General features: G+C 39.5%; 1 long non-coding RNA gene across 1 annotated transcript in view; it reads left to right on the top strand.

The window, feature by feature from the left end:
* Nucleotides 1–4952: 4952 nt before the first annotated feature.
* Nucleotides 4953–17439, top strand: part of LOC129495073 (uncharacterized) — a 115121-nt gene continuing 102634 nt past the window's right edge. Inside the window, exon 1 of the long non-coding RNA XR_008661451.1 lies at nucleotides 4953–5147. This is a non-coding gene — a long non-coding RNA (uncharacterized LOC129495073). The remainder of the gene's footprint in view (nucleotides 5148–17439) is intronic.

A 17439-nucleotide genomic window follows, 5' to 3' on the forward strand; every position in this document is an offset into this window, starting at 1 on the left:
TCTATAATTTTCAAAAAAAATTTACAGATTGGGAGCACTACTCATCATTATTTAGCACATCTAAGAAAAATACTTTATATAATATGTTTAATTACCCCCTACTGAGGTTATGACAGAGCTATTTATAAAACTCTACAGATATCATAACTTGGGAGGGAAAATATATTTTAAAAATATAGAGCCAGTTGGCTAATTGATCTCTCACATGGGAGTTAGGTAAGAAATGACAAAGAATAGGGGTATTTGTCCTGCAGATAATACAAGGAAAGACTGTAATGTATAGATCCTGCAGTGATACTACCCCCTAGACTTGACTGATCACTTATGAGAGGCAAGAGACCAGAAACCAACAGTGACTTCAGATTCACCAGCCTATAGATCTGAGTAGCTGAAAGGAATGTGCTTATATGAACAGAAATAAGGGAAACAGGAATCTTTGGATCCTATAAAGAGTTCAGCTTAGAATCTTTTGAGTTTTCCAGGTTAGGATAGCTAGATGAGAGATGGAAACAGCTAAGAGCTAAAGATGTTGAGGCTGGAAATATAGATGTGGACGTCATCTACATTCACATCTGTTATCTACTGCTTGAGAATAAGAAATGAACACAGATTAAAGGAAAAATTACTTATAATCCTGCTACCCAGAAGTGACCAAATAATATTATAATAATAGAATAACACATTTCTAGACTTTACACACATATACACCCATGAATCTGCTTTTCAGCTACTTACTTGGGTGCATAGCTATTGGGTTTTGAAAACTTGTAAGCAGGTAGCTAAGATGTTTCAACATCAACCTTGTTCCAAACCCTAGAGTTAATTTGTTACCTTGTGACCAAATTGTGGTACTGACAAATAACAGACTAGGAGAACATCCATGCAAATTCCAATATATTAAGAGCTAGTAAGCACAGCTTGTTTTTTGTTTTTGTTTTTATTTTTTAGGGCACTTTGTTTCAAAGAGCATTTGAGGGGAAGAAATGCAGTTAGAAAACACCTCTGTATCTTAGGTTACTATGCCAAACCAAAACTGTCTCACTTGTTCCCTCCCACCTTCCTCAGGCTTCTTCCTCTTCAGTCTCTGACATGATTTCAGCCAAGTTAGAGCAAATGCTGATTTGGATGATCAAATAACCATTTGGCAGAAAAGACTGAATGTCTTTTCTCACATTAAGGAGAAGAAAGCTTGCTCTAAGTTGTTATGCATCACCATTAGGGTGCTCCAGTTTGGACCTGCGATAATGAACGATTTTTACATATAGCCTCACACTGCTAAGTTTCAGATGCTCCACATAGAATTGCAGTTTCAACCTGTTAGGTCTCAATGCAAGTATAGGAGAAGTGAAGAAAAATGACTCAGGGAAGAAAATTATATGTCAATAGAAGGCATGAAAAAATTGCTTTAATCAGTGTTCAAATAACATAGCCTAAAAATACAAAAATCAGTGGGTGTGTGCCTCTCAAGTCTGCAGTGAGAAAAACATCCAAAAGTTCACAGAGCTCGATTGTTTTTCCAAAATGCCTGGTTAGGAAAATCAGTTAACTAGGCATAATGAGTCCTGTGGAGAAACTGCTTCATTTCATTGGAACAGGAAGAGAAAATGTGAAAAAAAAATTTTTTTTCTATTGCTTTACCCTATGAGATAGAGAGAGAGAGAGAGAGAGAGAGAGAGAGAGAGAACAAATAGGAAGATGCCCAAAGGTTTCTTCACCTGGTTGAGCCTCAGCTACCAATACTAAAACCCCAACTTCTTTCTTACAGAATTCTGAGTTTTATGTAAAGCTCCTGGGCAGAGTTTTACTCCTTAGGGCTACCTATGAGTCTTATGGTCCTGGTCTCCTAAGAGTAACTTCCAAATACGATGTGATCTCCAAGTTATTCTTTCTTTAGAAATCTGGAAAATAAATAGGCCGAGACTTTTTTCAGTTTCACTTTTCAGGCTAATGGTGGCTGAAGGGGTAAGCAGCAACAATAGCCAAAACAAACACAAATTATAGTGTTTCCAGAAGTTTTCCAACTTTGTCTTGGTGATTATCCCAGATCCCCAGAGACTCATGCTGATCTATTTTGCACTAGAGTGCTAAGTTAATCAAACACTGCTTTCCTTCAGTCTCTGGACCTTCTCTAGATGATAAAGACTGCTTTGTTATTTCAAATCCAGTTGGTGCAACAGAAAGACCTGGCAAGACCCATTGGTATAAAAATAGGTACGCATCCATACGACATTTATAGAAGCCAGTTCTTAGGAGGATGATTTATGGTTTTTTTGTTTGTTTGTTTTTTTGTGTGTGTTTTGTTTTGTTTTATTTTATTTTTATTTTTTTGATTTATGTTTCTAGGGGTTACAAGACTCTTTTTATTTTATTTTTTATTTATTATGAGAGACACTGAGAGAGAGAGAGGGAGACACAGGCAGAGGGAGAAGGAGGCTCCATGTAGGGAGCCTGATGCGGGACTCGATCCCGGGACCCCAGGATCACATCACGCCCTGGGCCAAAGGCAGACGCTTACCCACTGAGCCACCTTGGCGTCCCGACTCTTTCATCAGTTAGGTGCTTCTCCTTTACAGTTCCTGGGTCCAAGGAGGGCATTTTCTCATGAGGACAGCTCTGTCCTGTCTAAGCAGAAACATCAGATACTGCTTGAATTTTAATTCTACCTCTACCAGATACTGCATGAGTGAATTAGTCTCTCTCCCTTCATGTCTCATCTATAAAAGAGAGATCATAGTATTGTCTACCTTATGGGGTTACTGTGAGAATTCAGTAAGTTAAGAAGTTAAAATGGCCCATAAATAAGTTGCTTTTACATTGAAAGCATTGTATAATTGTCAGGGTCATCTTACAGTAAACTTGTGTCTGGACCTCTACTGGTGTTTTAGGCTGAATTGTGTCCTCCACGAAAATTATATATTGAAGGCCTAACCCTCTGAACCTCAGAATGTGACTGTATTTGGAGACAGGGTCTTCAAAGAGATAATTAAGTTAAAATGAAGTCATTATGGTGGGCCTTAATCCAATGTGACTGGCATCCTTTGAGAAGAGAACATGAGTACACAGACACTGAATGACTCTGTGAAGAAAACACAGGGAGAAGCATTTGCAAAACCAACGAGAGAGGCCTCAGAAGAAATCAACACTGCTGATACCTTGATCTCAAACTTCTAGCCTTCAGAATTGTGAAAAAATAGATTTCTGTATTTTAGTATACCCAAGTCTATGGTCCTTTGTCATGGCAGTCCTAGCAAACTAATACGGTTGGATTTCAAAAATAGGAATGTTCTAATAAAACTTATAATTGAGGATTTTCTTGAAAGCCGAAATATTTTGACAGCAGTGAACTTGCCTCAGCTACATGGAAATAATGGAAGGCAGTTGAGTAATGAATATTGTTATCTTTAGAGAGGAACTGGATCATCCAGTTGACCACAATGTCACCATCTTTCATTTTCTACTCCCAATGCACCGGCTCTGTCGGTATTTATGGAATCTGATCTAAAGGCCTAGTTCATATTTGGTGATTATTTATATTATATCGTGTTCTTCCAAATTTATTTAGGTAATCTGTAGGTAAAAAAAGACTTTCTCCCCTCCTGACACCCATGGAAACCTTCATAGGAGTGATAACATACCATTTGTGGGCTGGAAGTTGTTTACAAGCAGCTACCTCTGCAATTCTACTCTCTCTGCTACTTAGCATCAGCAGTAAAATATACATTTTACAAATTATGTCATGCATGATTGTGTATGTGTGTGTTTGCATATGTGTGTATGTGCGTGTGTGTATATATATATACACACACGCACATACACACACACACATGTTTAAGAGTTATTTTCAACAGGACAGAAAACAGTTCATATTTTAAACAAATTTGGTTATCACAAAGCCAGAGCCTTCATTTGCCTGATTCTGGCTGAAAACTCATCCACTTTTCCATGCGCGGCACATTGCTACCTCATTCTGAAAAGCACCATCATTTCTAAGATACCAATCCAAGGCCCTACCTGACGTGGCCAGCCAAAGACGCTCGGCTGTGATCCCATGCTGAGCAATCTGTAATGAAGATGACTCTTTCATGGGTTGTAGCTACCACTAGAAGAATGGTTCACGTCTGCTGCCGGCTAGTCAAAGAAATACTGTCAGTTTTTCAATAACAAGCTATAAGCACTTGCAAGTCAAAGGGAGGGAGAGAGAAAAAAGCGTGTCCAAAGTTATTTCAATAGGCAAGCTCTAACGCATTCTAAGGTTAATACTGCCTAATTAATGACAGCGCCAAATGGAGCCAAAAGCATGAAGTCTGCAAATGGCTAATAATGAGGGCTAGATAGATATATCCCACTTTCCATGTATGTTCATAGGGCTGGCTGCAAAATGTAATTGAAATAAATGGGGGTTTCTATTTATTTCTTCTCCTGTAATGCTGAGTGTTTGCTGTTCTCGTTTCTTACCTTAAAGCACCTCAGTTAATTGTAGCAAATCTTGTGTCTGATGGTGTCACCACTAGAATCCTTGACACAGAAACCCTTGAAGGGCATTTACAGAAGCGGGGGGGGGGGGGGGTTCGGGGGGTGCGGTGGGGACAAAGTCATATGCATCCATTCAGCATACGTTTATCTCTTTGCAGTTACAGCTGATGGACCCTAACTGCTGGGCTGGGAAGGAGGGGTGGGGAGATTGTTGTTTTCAACTCCTCAGGCTTGTTAAAACCGAGGCTTTCCATTCTTACTGTTAAATGCTCAAATCCAAATAATTTTTAAAGTACCATGACCCTTTAATGAAAACAGCCAATAAGACAGGATCTGAAAAAGACAGATTTTTAGGAACAAGGGATTTTTTTCCCCCTTGTGCTTTGTTTTCCCAGTCTTGAATTAATCACAGCTGTCTTTCACCAGCAAAGGTTATTTTTGTCTAGCACGCTTTAAATTAAAAAAAAACAACAACAACAAAGAAAGCGATCTGATGTTCTTCAAGCCTCCATAACCTTCCACAGAAAGGAGGGAAGCGTGAGCTCTGTGCAGCTAAGAATCCGGCTTTTAATTATATCTTTCTTGTGTTTACATGAACTTTAGTTTGCATTTCAGAAGCCTTATGGAAAGATTCCTGCGGCGGACCCTGGAGTAGTGGCGAATTTCTCCATCAAGTGAGTATTGATGAGCTGCAAAGTTCAGTGAACAGGAAAATTCTGCTCCTTTTATTGCCAATGTGACAGGTTACTTTATTACCATGCCTTTCACAGCAATTTAACAGTTACCCTGGTAACGGATTCAGTGAGGTAATGGGATCACAGGCATTAGAGCAGAGGCAGGCTGGCCGCTCGGAGCAGCCATCTGCTGGCTGCTGTTCCGAGGACTGTCTGCCTGGAGGAGCCCTGACAATCACGGGGTGTGCATGGCAATGAGGCAGGTGAAACCGCAGGCCTGCCCTATTTAGCTGTACTCTGGTGATTTGTCTTTCTAATTCTATTGAAATAATAATCGGGATTTGTTTCTGATTAATTAACTAACCTTTTGGTAAAAAGATTAGATAACGAAATTGCTGCCTATTCAGAGATAATGAGATTTTTATTACTCTGTCAAAAGAAAAAAGTACATTTATGTGTCACCAGCCGCTGTGTCAAGAGGGAAAAAAAAAAAAAAAAAAGGAAGAGGAGGAGGAAAGATTTAAGTCTTTGTCAGATGTGTATGTTCCTCAACAGACAGGGGCGTGCTTCATTCTGCAGGAACTCCCCGGCCTTATTTGAAGCCTTTAGGAAGAGCTTTTAAAACAGCAGACAAAGCCATAAACACATTTTAGGCCAATGGGCTTTTGGGGATGGTGCTAATTTGTTTTAAAATGTCTCCTAATGGAAGAGAAACGCTTGGGAGTCTCGGGGACTTGCCTGTACCGTGTGGGTGTATTTATGTAAGTGTGAGAGTGTGAAGAAAGCAGTAAAATCTCCACGCGAGGCTTTCAAATGACATATGTCGACAGGCTGCTTTTCCTCGGCCTACAGATATGTCTCCGCCTTGCAGTACATTTGTCTTCTGGCAGGAGTTGTACTTGGGCAACGGGCAGGGGAAATCATCGGAGCTTAGCAGGCTGGGAGGTCACCTGTGCCTGTCACAGGTAGGCCGCGTTAGGAAATGAATTATTCCAACGGAGTAAAAAAGGGAAGTGGCCCTTCTTCCCGTCGATTTAACCTTTTCTCTTAAGAAGTCACGGCTCAATCCTTTGTTAGGGGGGACTTTCATTTTCTCACTCCTCTGCTGCAATACAGGGGGAGGAAAAAAAAAAAAAACAAAAAGCAAAAAACCGAGCCCGGGAAAAGTGCTTCCCTCTGATAAAAGATGCCAAATGAGCCCCCAAAAAAAGGCTGTGTGCAAGCAGTCAGCGTTGTAGGGAACAAAGTGCGGTGCATTTCCAAATACAATTCTGCAGAGCGACAGTGTTGTTTTAATTCCTAAAACCTGAGGAGGAAACAGAGTGCGTGTCTCTCCCTGCGTTGCAATAAAACGGAGGAGTGGGAGGGAGGGCCACGTGGTAGGCTGGGACCCAGCTGAGCATTTTGTTAGAGTGAATTTGTGTCACTGCCTTTTGCAGACTCAATGAGACACTTCTGTTTCTCGTGACATCCTGTGGCCTTGGCTGCCTCAGTTTGTGTGTGTATGAACATGAAAAGATTTCAAGTTCTAAAAATGGAAGTTTCTGTTTTGAATTTCATATGGTTCACAGACAAGTTGAAACAGACACACACACACACACCACACACACACACACAGGGAAGGGATTCAATCAGATTTGAACATTCCAGAGCTTACTTTCCTGTGCTGGGGTTCCCAGTCTCCACCCCACCCCCTCCTTTATTCTCACTCCCTCCTGCCACTCCAGTTGCCAGCTAACAGGCTCCATTTCTGATAACAGATGCTTGACAAAGAAAGAGAAATAAGACATTAAAAGGAGAAGGCTGATGCCGGTGTGGGGATTTCTGATAGTTCCTTGCCAATAGCTTTTTACAGGAACTTGCTCTTGTTGGCTCTCTACCAAACTGAAAGGAAAGAACAGGCGGGGGCAGGGACTCTTTGTCTTCAAACTCCTAGTGAAATATAGGGTTAATATTAGCAATTATTATTAAAATTAGCCAAATGTTATTAAATGATCTTTGTATAGAAGAATAAGTATAGTTTTCCCTTTGGCAGACAATGACATCTGCAGCTCTACATTTTCACGAAATGACTATACTTAACAAAAACATTACTTCATTTTCATGGTATTTCTTTTGTGCCTAGGAGCAACCCTGTAATTGTTCACTTCAATTACAACATTACTATTTTAAACTGAAACCCATTTTATCTGCATGCCAGCTTTTTATTTGTTTTACCAACTATATCTATTTCCATTACTGCAAGGCTGATGGTTTGTCTCAAGAGGAAATCAAATCCATTAATTCAGAAATTTCAAGCCCGACTAGCTCTGCCATAAGCAGCATTTCTTATGCTAATAGCAAATGTGCTGAGGCTGAAAGAAACTGACATGGCCCTGTTTTTTATCATAACTTAAGCATTTATGTAAGAAGGCAAATCTAATAGTACTAGGAAACTGTAAGTGTTATTATATATAATTCACTTTCCTGAGATCTGGACAGGGCTCTGGTTTGTGTAGCCATGGTTTAAATCAAGCTGCCACGAGACTTTAACTCACCTGACTTTTCCTATTTAGCCAACATATTGCTTCACAACAGATACATCCAGCATGAAACTAGATTTGTGGTTTTGGGTTTCTTTTTTTTTTTTTTTAACTTTTTTTTTTTTTTCCGGCCTGACTTTTGTCAGTGCAGGGGGAAAAAAAAAATTCATTTGTATTCAAGTGATGCCTGAAACATATCCCTGTTACAGCACCAGCTTGAGACAAACCTGGCCCCATTCTGCTTCATTTTTAATGCACACTGTTTGGGTCCTATCACATGATTTGTGTTCAGTTAGATACTTTGACTCAATAAAATCTGACTGTGACCCAGAAAAAAGAGAGAGAGAGAGAGAGAGAGAGAGAGAGATTGCTCCTGACTCCCACATAAGCTTTTGCAGGCACTGTGACCTGTTTATGTCACCAGTAAAGTGTACGAGATTCCTATCACAGAACCACATCATCTTTTGGGATCTAAAAAAATACAGAAAGCTCTCAAGAACCCCAGCCCTCCTTTGTCACTGCAAAGCCCTCCAGTGCTATAAATCAGTCCTCATTGGGAGCTCTTATATACCAGCCGTCACCGATAAGCTTTGGAGAAGTAGACAAGGCTTTTAGGAACTGCTGAACCATGAAGTTGACCTGCTTAGGGTTTTGTGGTAGGCTATTAAATCCAGGATGGCCGTTTTAAGACGATTCCGTTTTCTTCTTCCCTTGGCCTGGTTAAGGAACTTCACCCCCAGCTCATTATTTGGCTGATCTAAAAAGAGAGAGAGAGAGAGAGAGAGAGAGAATGGAGCAACCTGCTGTCTGAGAATGCTACCTTCACACACCAATTTAATGAGAGTGACTGATGCTGACGTAGTTTACGGGCTCAAACATCTTGCCACCGATTTTGCAGCTCAGAAAAGATTTACTAACTGTACATACTGCTCTGCTTTTGTTGGCATGAGTGCCACGATTCTTTTCTCCCCAAAACGAACTCAAACTCTTTTGTAAACATGCGTTCTTTGCTTAACACATTGTAAATGGATCCCAGTTGTGCTGCGCGAGCGCTCTTCACCGTTATGTAAACAATTATTCACGGAAAGGCTTGCTCTAAATTGTCAATGACTGTATTTCAGCTGTAATGTTGCTTTCAGACCTGCCCAGTGGTATAAATCTGGTCATTTGTTTTTTGCACTCTGCCTATTACGAACCAGTTAGAAATGTGCTGATTATTTGCACAAGCCTTTCACACTGTGAACGCAGTTAAATTGCTGTTTTATTTTTCCTGTGTTTGATGAGTGTTAACAAGAGCGCCATTTGAGGAAACCCAAACCAAATACAGCTCTTTAATTGGGGTTGGGGGTGCTTGGGAAAAGCCACCCTGCGAGTCATTCCACTGTTTAACGTTTGAGAGTTCGCCCACCCCACCATAGGACTTACGGCAAGATTAATTAAAGGGGATTGACAAAAATGCGCCGCCCCAGCTCAAGCCACGGGGATGGCTGCAAATATGGTGCATCCAGTTACTGGGGAGCAGATTCCTTGGTGAGGGAGCTGATTCCCAACTCCCTTTTTTAAGACTTCTCCCAGTACCAAACATCTCCGTGTTTGGAGAAGGCAGTTCTGCATTCTGTATCCCTCCAAGGAAGCACAATTTACAAAGAAAATGATGTAGTGCTCCCACTGGGCACGTGACTTGCCTTCGCAAAGTCTGTCCCGGCTGATGAACATTCCAGATGATGCACAGAACGTTGTCTTCTTCTTCTTCTTTTTTTTTTTCTTTCCCTAAACAGTTATTATTTTTTTTTGTTTGGTTTTTTTTTTTTTTTTTTTTTTTTAAGTTTTCCCTCCCCTTGCAGTTTAATGGAGCTTCTGTAACACGCTGATCAAGCTTTGGAGCTAGAAATATGATGACCTCAGATGGTCTTGTTGGTGTGAACCAGAATGAGTGTTGTAGCTTTATCTAGCTCTGTTGATAGAACTGCAAAACTGTGTTGCCTTAGATAGCATTGACCTTAGATCAAGCCTAGGATAATGGAAAATGCCCCAGGTTCCAGCCCTGGATTTGTCCCTTACTTAGCTCAGTGACTCTGGACACTTCCTTTAACCTCTGTGAGCCTTACCTGTGACATAGCACAGTGAGGCAGCATGACCGTCATTGTTCTTCTGAAACTAAAACTCTAGGATGCGTGTGGTACATAATTTGAGCTGCTTTTTTTGCATCTGTAAATAAATAGAGGATATTTAGTAGATACAAGTAGGAAGCTCCTTATTTCCATATTGGATAGGAAGAAGTAAACCTGTGATTTCCTTGTTAACTGCCAATTCGGTAGAGTTAATGTAGATAGGTGCATTTCCTTCAGCGACTGTTCTTTGCAGCCGTAAAGGACTACATTATCATTGAGTAGACCATATAAGTCATATGATTTAGCTCTAAAATATTTGGTAATCGTATTCTTTTGCATCTTTAAAAATATACTCTCTCCTCTTATGATCAGGATTCAAACTACCTTTTTTTCCTAGTATGCTATTTATTCAGTCTTTTGTACATGTTAAAGTCAAGTTAGGTGAAATAATGAAAGTAATGTGCACATCAATATATACTTGTGAAAATAAAGACAGAAGGCTTCCCCCATCTGAAATTTTCTTTTCTCTAGGTATTGGTTCAAGTTATCACTTGTGACAAGTTGGTTCTGTAATTCTTGAGTACAAAAAGTCCATTTAAGGACCATTACTATCAGCTTTATTGCAGTGACAAATACAGGATTGATTCGGGTCTTTTGCTGGGCTAACCACGGTTTTCTAAAAAAGAAACAGACATGCTCCGACAAAATTTCTCTTACCCACTATATATGTTCCATGTGTGATTCTAAAGAACATACAGAAATATGTTTGAATTACATATGTTTCAGTTAAAAAAACACTTAGAGGGGCACTTGGGTGGCTCAGTGGTTGAGTGTCTGCCTTTGACTCAGGTCGTGATCCTGGGGTCCCGGGATCAAGTCCCACATCAGGCTCCTTGAGGGGAGCCTGCTTCTCTCTCTGCCATATCTCTGCCTTGCCCTGTGTGTCTCTAATAAATAAATAAATAAAATCTTTTAAAAAAAATAGAAAATAGGGATCCCTGGGTGGCGCAGCGGTTTGGCGCCTGCCTTTGGCCCAGGGCGTGATCCTGGAGACCCAGGATCGAATCCCACGTCGGGCTCCCGGTGCATGGAGCCTGCTTCTCCCTCTGCCTGTGTCTCTGCCTCTCTCTCTCTCTCTCTCTCTCTCTGTGACTATCATAAATAAATAAATTTAAAAAAAAAAGAAAATAAAGTTTTTGAAGTATACTCTTTAACAGTCCTGAGTCTTACTAGTTGGTTTGTTTTAAAATTTAGATGTTAGACCAAATTGAAGTATTCTCAGTTCCTCTTTTTATCAGCTTCCCCAACTGCCCACACATGCAGTACTTCCTAGGAAATACATGCATTTGACTACTCACTGCTTTCTTATTTTCTTTCCCCATTTCTGCCCCTGTCCAGACAGACAACTGTGCTGTCATGATTTTACTTTTCAGCTCCTCACCTTATAACATAGTATCTATGAATAGTATACCTGAAAGAAGGAACCACTTACTGCAGGCTAGACATGTAGAGGATTAGTAAAGTCACTTCTGAGCCCAAGTGTGTGTAGAGCAGCTCACTGTGGCTTTAATCACATACTGGTGAGGGGAAAATGCTTCTGGTGTCTACTGTCTGTGGCTACTTAGACAAACGCAGATTTGGTCTCCTTTTTTTCTATCAATCTTTCGTGTTGATTGTACCTAAATACCTGCAAGAGTTCAAGCAAGTTTTCTCATCATTATGCTGAATGAGTTTTAAAAATTCAAATACTCTAATGCACACCTAGCTATGCCTGAGTTGAGACTCCCTTGCTATTGTCAATTAGCCGCCCTAATCTAGTTGAAAAATATTCTGTACCATTTTTTGAGCAGGTGGAACTCCCTTGACATGGCCTGGATCTCAGAGGATGCCCAGCTGTTGAAAAATGTTTAAGATAAAGGTCACATGGCCTTAATTGATATGTTCCTTTTTCAATTACTTAAACTGTAAACTCCCAGAAAGTAGAGAATTTACCTGCCTCACCTTCCTCATCTGAAATCTAGCCATTTAGCAATGGCTCACCTTTAGTAAGTGTTCAATAAATGTTTATTAATCTAAATAATTACGGCATCCTGAATATTCATTCTTCATTCGGAGGTGGTGGGCACAAGGAGTGTAATCATCAGTGTATACAATTCATACGTATATGAAAATGTTCATTCCTACTCACAGAATATTCTGTTTGCGAATTTGCTTAAGCCTAGATAGAAGTTTGGAGACTAAAAAGTCATTCGGGGCACCTGGGTGGCTCAGTGGTTGAGTGTCTACCTTTGGATCAAGTTATGATCTCGGGATCCTGGGATCAAGTCCCAAAGGGAGCTTGCTTCTCCCTCTGCCTGTGTCTCTGCCTCTCTCTCTGTGCCCCTCATGAATAAATAAATAAAATCTTTATTTTTTATTTTTTTATTTTTTTAAAAATTTTTATTTATTTATGATAGTCACAGAGAGAGAGAGAGAGGCAGAGACACAGGCAGAGGGAGAAGCAGGCTCCATGCACTGGGAGCCCGACGTGGGACTCGATCCCGGGTCTCCAGGATCGCGCCCTGGGCCAAAGGCAGGCGCCAAACCGCTGCGCCACCCAGGGATCCCCTAAATAAAATCTTTAAAATAAAATAAGTAAATAAAAAGTCACTCATATTGCAAAAATGATTATTTTCCTAAAATACAATTAAATAATACATCAAGTTGAGATAAAGCGATATGCCAGAGGAGGAGGGGGAGATTATAAGGTACAAATAAAGAAATGAATCTTGGCATTTAGAAAAGTTTAGAAACTGTCTTTCTATTATTACATACGTAGAATATGATATTCTCCGTAAGCCTATGAGAACCTGTAGCTGCACCTTCTGCTTTTAGACCTGTTCTTATCATTTGACAGTTACTCACTTAAATACTTTATTAGCAGGAAGAGAATAATTTTGTAACCATTGCCATATATTATGTTACTCTTCTTAAATAAACATGCACTCTTTTTTGTAAAAACAGCAAGGATTTTTTGAAAAAGAAAACTGGATGTGCCATACTTTCAAATGCAGTGTGCCACGAAACCCAGACAAAAGGAATCAGAAAAGGCTACCTGCAGATCAATGTTACAACTATGCTGTCTTAAAGGATAAGGGGATTTAGCCTGGAGCCCGAAAGCCAGATTCATTTCAGAGGGAAGAGCATACATTGTTCTTTAGCTTTCAGTTTAAATCAGACCACGAAGACATGCCTTTCCTGACTATAAGACTAAGGTTATTTATATTTTGTAGAGATTTGATGAATAATTGAGGGAAATTCTCTACCTCCCCCTTCAAAACATTACTTTTTTAAAATTGAAATTTGGGATTTATAATAAAACAGTTATTAAGTGGTTCAATGTGATCTCATTCATTTTCACTTTTGACAATATTTGAATAATAAACAACAATCTTGTTTATTTGTTCATCTAGTCAACAAAATGGTATTGAATCTACATGAAGTTCTCTAAGAACTGTGGGAATTACTAGGGATAAAACCTAGTGTAAAACCAATGTGTAAAACCAATGTGGTCTCATGTTTTCATGATGGTTGTAGATGTTTGAGGCCATCTTCCTAACCATCATCAACTGTTAGTGGGTCTAGAAGAAAATCTCTAAGAAATGGATACTAATGTATTACCTTTGTGTCTGCTATACACCACATTATCACAAAACTTTGTGTCTGAAAACAATCATCATTTACTATCTCACATTTTCTTTGGATCAAGAATTTTGGAGCAGCTTTGTGGGGGCTGTTCTGACTCAGGATCTGTCATGAAGTTGCAGTCAGATGTTGGCTGGGTGTCTATCTTCTGAAGATCAGGCTAGCCTAAAGGCTGCTTCCAAGATCTCTCTGACACATGGCTGATGGTAGGATTCCTCAGCTCATGTCACTGGGCTTCTCCATAAGGAAGCTTGAGTGACCTCAGGATATGGCACTGGTTTCCATCAGAGCAAACGATCCAACAGACCAGACTGAAAGCTGTGACTCCTTTTATATCCTAGCCTCAGTTACCATACATGATCCCATCCACAGTATTCTATTAACAAGCCTTAATTAAATGCGGGAGGAAACCACACACTAGGGAATGAACACCAGGAGGTGAACCCATTGGGCCTACCTTGGAAGCTGGCTACTGCAATTACTGAGTCTGGAAAATTTCCACATCTCTGAATCTAATTTGTGGCATAGTTGTTAGTTCACCCAGAAGTTGAAGTTAACAGCTCTTTTAGTTAAAATAAAGAATCTATTAAACTTAAGGTACAAATTTTCAGGCAGTACTGAGCTTTTTGTTTCTTTGTTTTCAATTGAATAATGATTCCTAGTACTTTGAAACTATTATTCTCCATCAGAAGGCCACTGCCTGGAGTGAGTCTTCCCTCTGTTCTCTGTGAAGCATAAGGCCTCAATAAAGTATTAGAGCAGTTATTTGAACCATGGTATGTTCTTCCCGAGTAGTGAAACTTTTTTGACTCACCAAGGAATCATTTCAGCTCTTCCATCTGTTTGTTGTATATAATGAAATTCTGAGTAAGATTTCAAGGTTTCAAAATTTCCTGTTGTAAAAAAAAAAAAAAAAATCAAAGTACTAATCTAATTCAAAATCTCACCAAATGCCAGAATTCTTTACTCAACATCCCTTAGAGATGGTCAATGGGTAGATGGACTGTGTTACATGTTGCATGATGGGATGCTCACTTCTTCATGGGAAATGGTAAATCTATATCCAGAAGAAAGCCAGCATCAGCCTGTGATATGTCAGCCCATGGGTCTTAACTCTGCCTTCTGGAGCACTATAAGACAGTCTGGCCGCCTCTACTGTGTGACAGCCTTTCATATAGTTAGCTGTTATTTCTTGTCCTTATAAACAAGTAATAAATTGACTTTAAATTGATATTCTAACTATAAGTCATTAATATTTAATTCCCCTGAGGCCACATTCTATTTATCTACTTTCAAGACATTAGCATTTTTTTTTTAGCATTTTCCTTAAAGATACTGTTTTCTTTTTCTTTTTTTTAAAGAGAGAGAGGCAGATACACAAGCAGAGGGAGAAGTAGGCTCCATGCAGGGAGCCCAACATGGGACTCGATCCCGGGGCTCCAGGATCATGCCCTGGACTGAAGGCGGCACTAAGCCGCAGAGCCACCCAGGCTGCCCCAAAGATATTGTTTAAATCAAAATTTGTCTTTCTCTTCCTTAGTCCAACTTAGTGAGATTCTACTAAATGCAAAAGCAAATACTTGTTAGATTTCTCAGAGATTGTGAATTTAATTTACTGGCCCTCTAGAAATCTGAAGCTTAACTGAAGCAAATTCCTTTCCTGCCTTCACAACGATTTTGCCCTGGAAGGACTTAAAAATCAGACTGCAAATCCTAAATGCTGCTGTCTTCTATCTGGTTGACAGGTATTCCTTGGGTTTGCTTGGAGTCAGGGATGAGATTACTTAATCCCAGGAGTCCTATTTTTCCTTTTGCCTAAAGCCTTCCTGGTGTTAATTAGGTGTAAGGAGAGGTGAGGAATTAACCCTTTCAGGAATAGCATCAACCTTTCTTTGATTACATACTCTGCAGCAATAATGAGGTATAACAATGCCCATCATTTTGGAGGTTGCCATATTTTAAAGGAATCCCTAGTGTTACCTGCGAAAGTTTGTATATCTATTTCTCAGCCGGAGATATACCAGGGAAGGACCGAAATTTCTTGACAGTTTGCCCAGTACCACTATTCTTGGAGGCTAACTCCTTTTGAAAGAATCCCTTGTTGGTGGGGGCTGGTTTGTTGTCTTTTCTGACCTTCCTTATGTTGCAAATGCCTGTCTTCTGATAGCAATATTTCCATCTGGCTCTGTGCTCCTTTGAACTGAGGCCACATGGAAAGAGTTTTCTTTTTCTCTGTATTCCTCAACAGTCAAGAAGGTTAAGTCAGGCTTTCTGGAGAGTTTTATCAATGCCAGTAGCTTTCCTGTAGTTGCACACCATGACAGCGATTGCTATATTTTTTTAAAGTGTACTGTTGTATCAAAGCCTTCAGAATCGTGTTGAAAAAGTAGCGTCTTTATAAAATACAAATAGTGTTTTGGAACTACTAAAACCTGTGTTTTATGCAGGACCAAGAACAAGGCAAACGTGCATCTCTGTGTATTTATTCCGTTAACTTCCTTCTAGTGTTATCCAGGATCAGACTTTGAAGTAAGAGAAAAAGAGATGGCCTTGCCAAATAGCCAAGTGAAATCAATTCTTGCCTCAAATGTTCTGGGTTTAAGAGGTAATTAAAAAGTCTTGCTAAAACAGGTTAGGGAGCTGTTTTGGTAGGTGGAAAGTTAGGCTGTGAGAATTTTGACAGCTAATTTAAAATTTTGGACATTAGTCATGTTAGGGAGATGAAAACTAAAATATGACTCTCAATGCTACTTTTATTTGCCTCTTTCTTGTTTAAGTCATTCATAGAGAGGGTATAGTTCATCATCGTGAAAAAGTCATTGAGTAACAGAAATCATTTGTTTCCAGGAAAATTAGAGACATTTCTCTGGATGTCTTTAGTTTGCAGCTAAACTTTGAGCAGTTTGGGAACTATTTCCCTGTTGGGAGAAATGGACTTCAAGAGAGTAAAGTGGGCTTTTTTACTTTACTTCAGATTGTATCAGAAGAAAGGTATCCAAGGAAATTGTAGGAATAAAATAATACCACGATTCCTCCTCCTATAAAAATTCACTAAGCTCAAAAATTAGTTTTAAAGATAATATTATCCTACTTAAATGGTATAATACATCATGGCCTGAAGACATTATGATCTTCATGAACCCATACACAGTTATCAAAGAGGAAAAAGACAATCCTAAATGCTCTAAATAGATAATGGTTAGATTATAATTAAGAAAACAGGGCAGCCTGGGTGGCTCAGCAGTTTAGCACCGCCTTCAGCCCAAGGTGTGATCCTGGAGACCTGGGATCGAGTCCCGTGTCGGGCTCCCTGCATGGAGCCTGCTTCTCCCTCTGCCTGTGTCTCTGCCTCTCTCTCTCTCTCTCTCTCTTCTCATAAATAAATAAAATCTTAAAAAAAAACACTTAAAATATTTAAAGCACTATATACCACTCAAAATGGCTCCATGTTATATTATCGAAGTGTTAGAGGAATATCATGAAGATACTAAAATTATGTGTTATCTCTACGGATGACGAAAGTAAAATAGAACCTTAATGATGGTGATGGATCTAGATTACAGGGCAGTTAATGAGTCATCTTGTGTACCTGCCATTTTTCCTTTCTAAATCTCAATCTCCCAGGATTCTGTAGCACACTATTATGAAGAGGAATAAAGCTCTCTGGCTGCAATCTTTGTAGTTTTATTTCCATTTATTATATATACTGTAATCAATCATAGTGAGGCTGGTACGTGAGTAGTATAAATTTATATCAACCAAATCAGGGCTGTTTGGGGAATGAAAGAGGATGGTACTAGTAATTATGCTGAAACATATGATCACTCTAGAAAGGAGTACAGGTAAAAAACTACTGACCAAAAACAAGTTTGTGTATATATATCTCTATCTCTATATATACATATATATTTTTTTTTTCAGTTCTGTGTGTTTTGTTTTGCCACAAAAGTGAAAATCCTTTTCTTAGGTGTGTAA

Source organism: Nyctereutes procyonoides, unplaced genomic scaffold, assembly GCF_905146905.1.
Source record: "Nyctereutes procyonoides isolate TBG_1078 unplaced genomic scaffold, NYPRO_anot_genome, whole genome shotgun sequence".
NCBI lineage: Eukaryota > Metazoa > Chordata > Mammalia > Carnivora > Canidae > Nyctereutes > Nyctereutes procyonoides.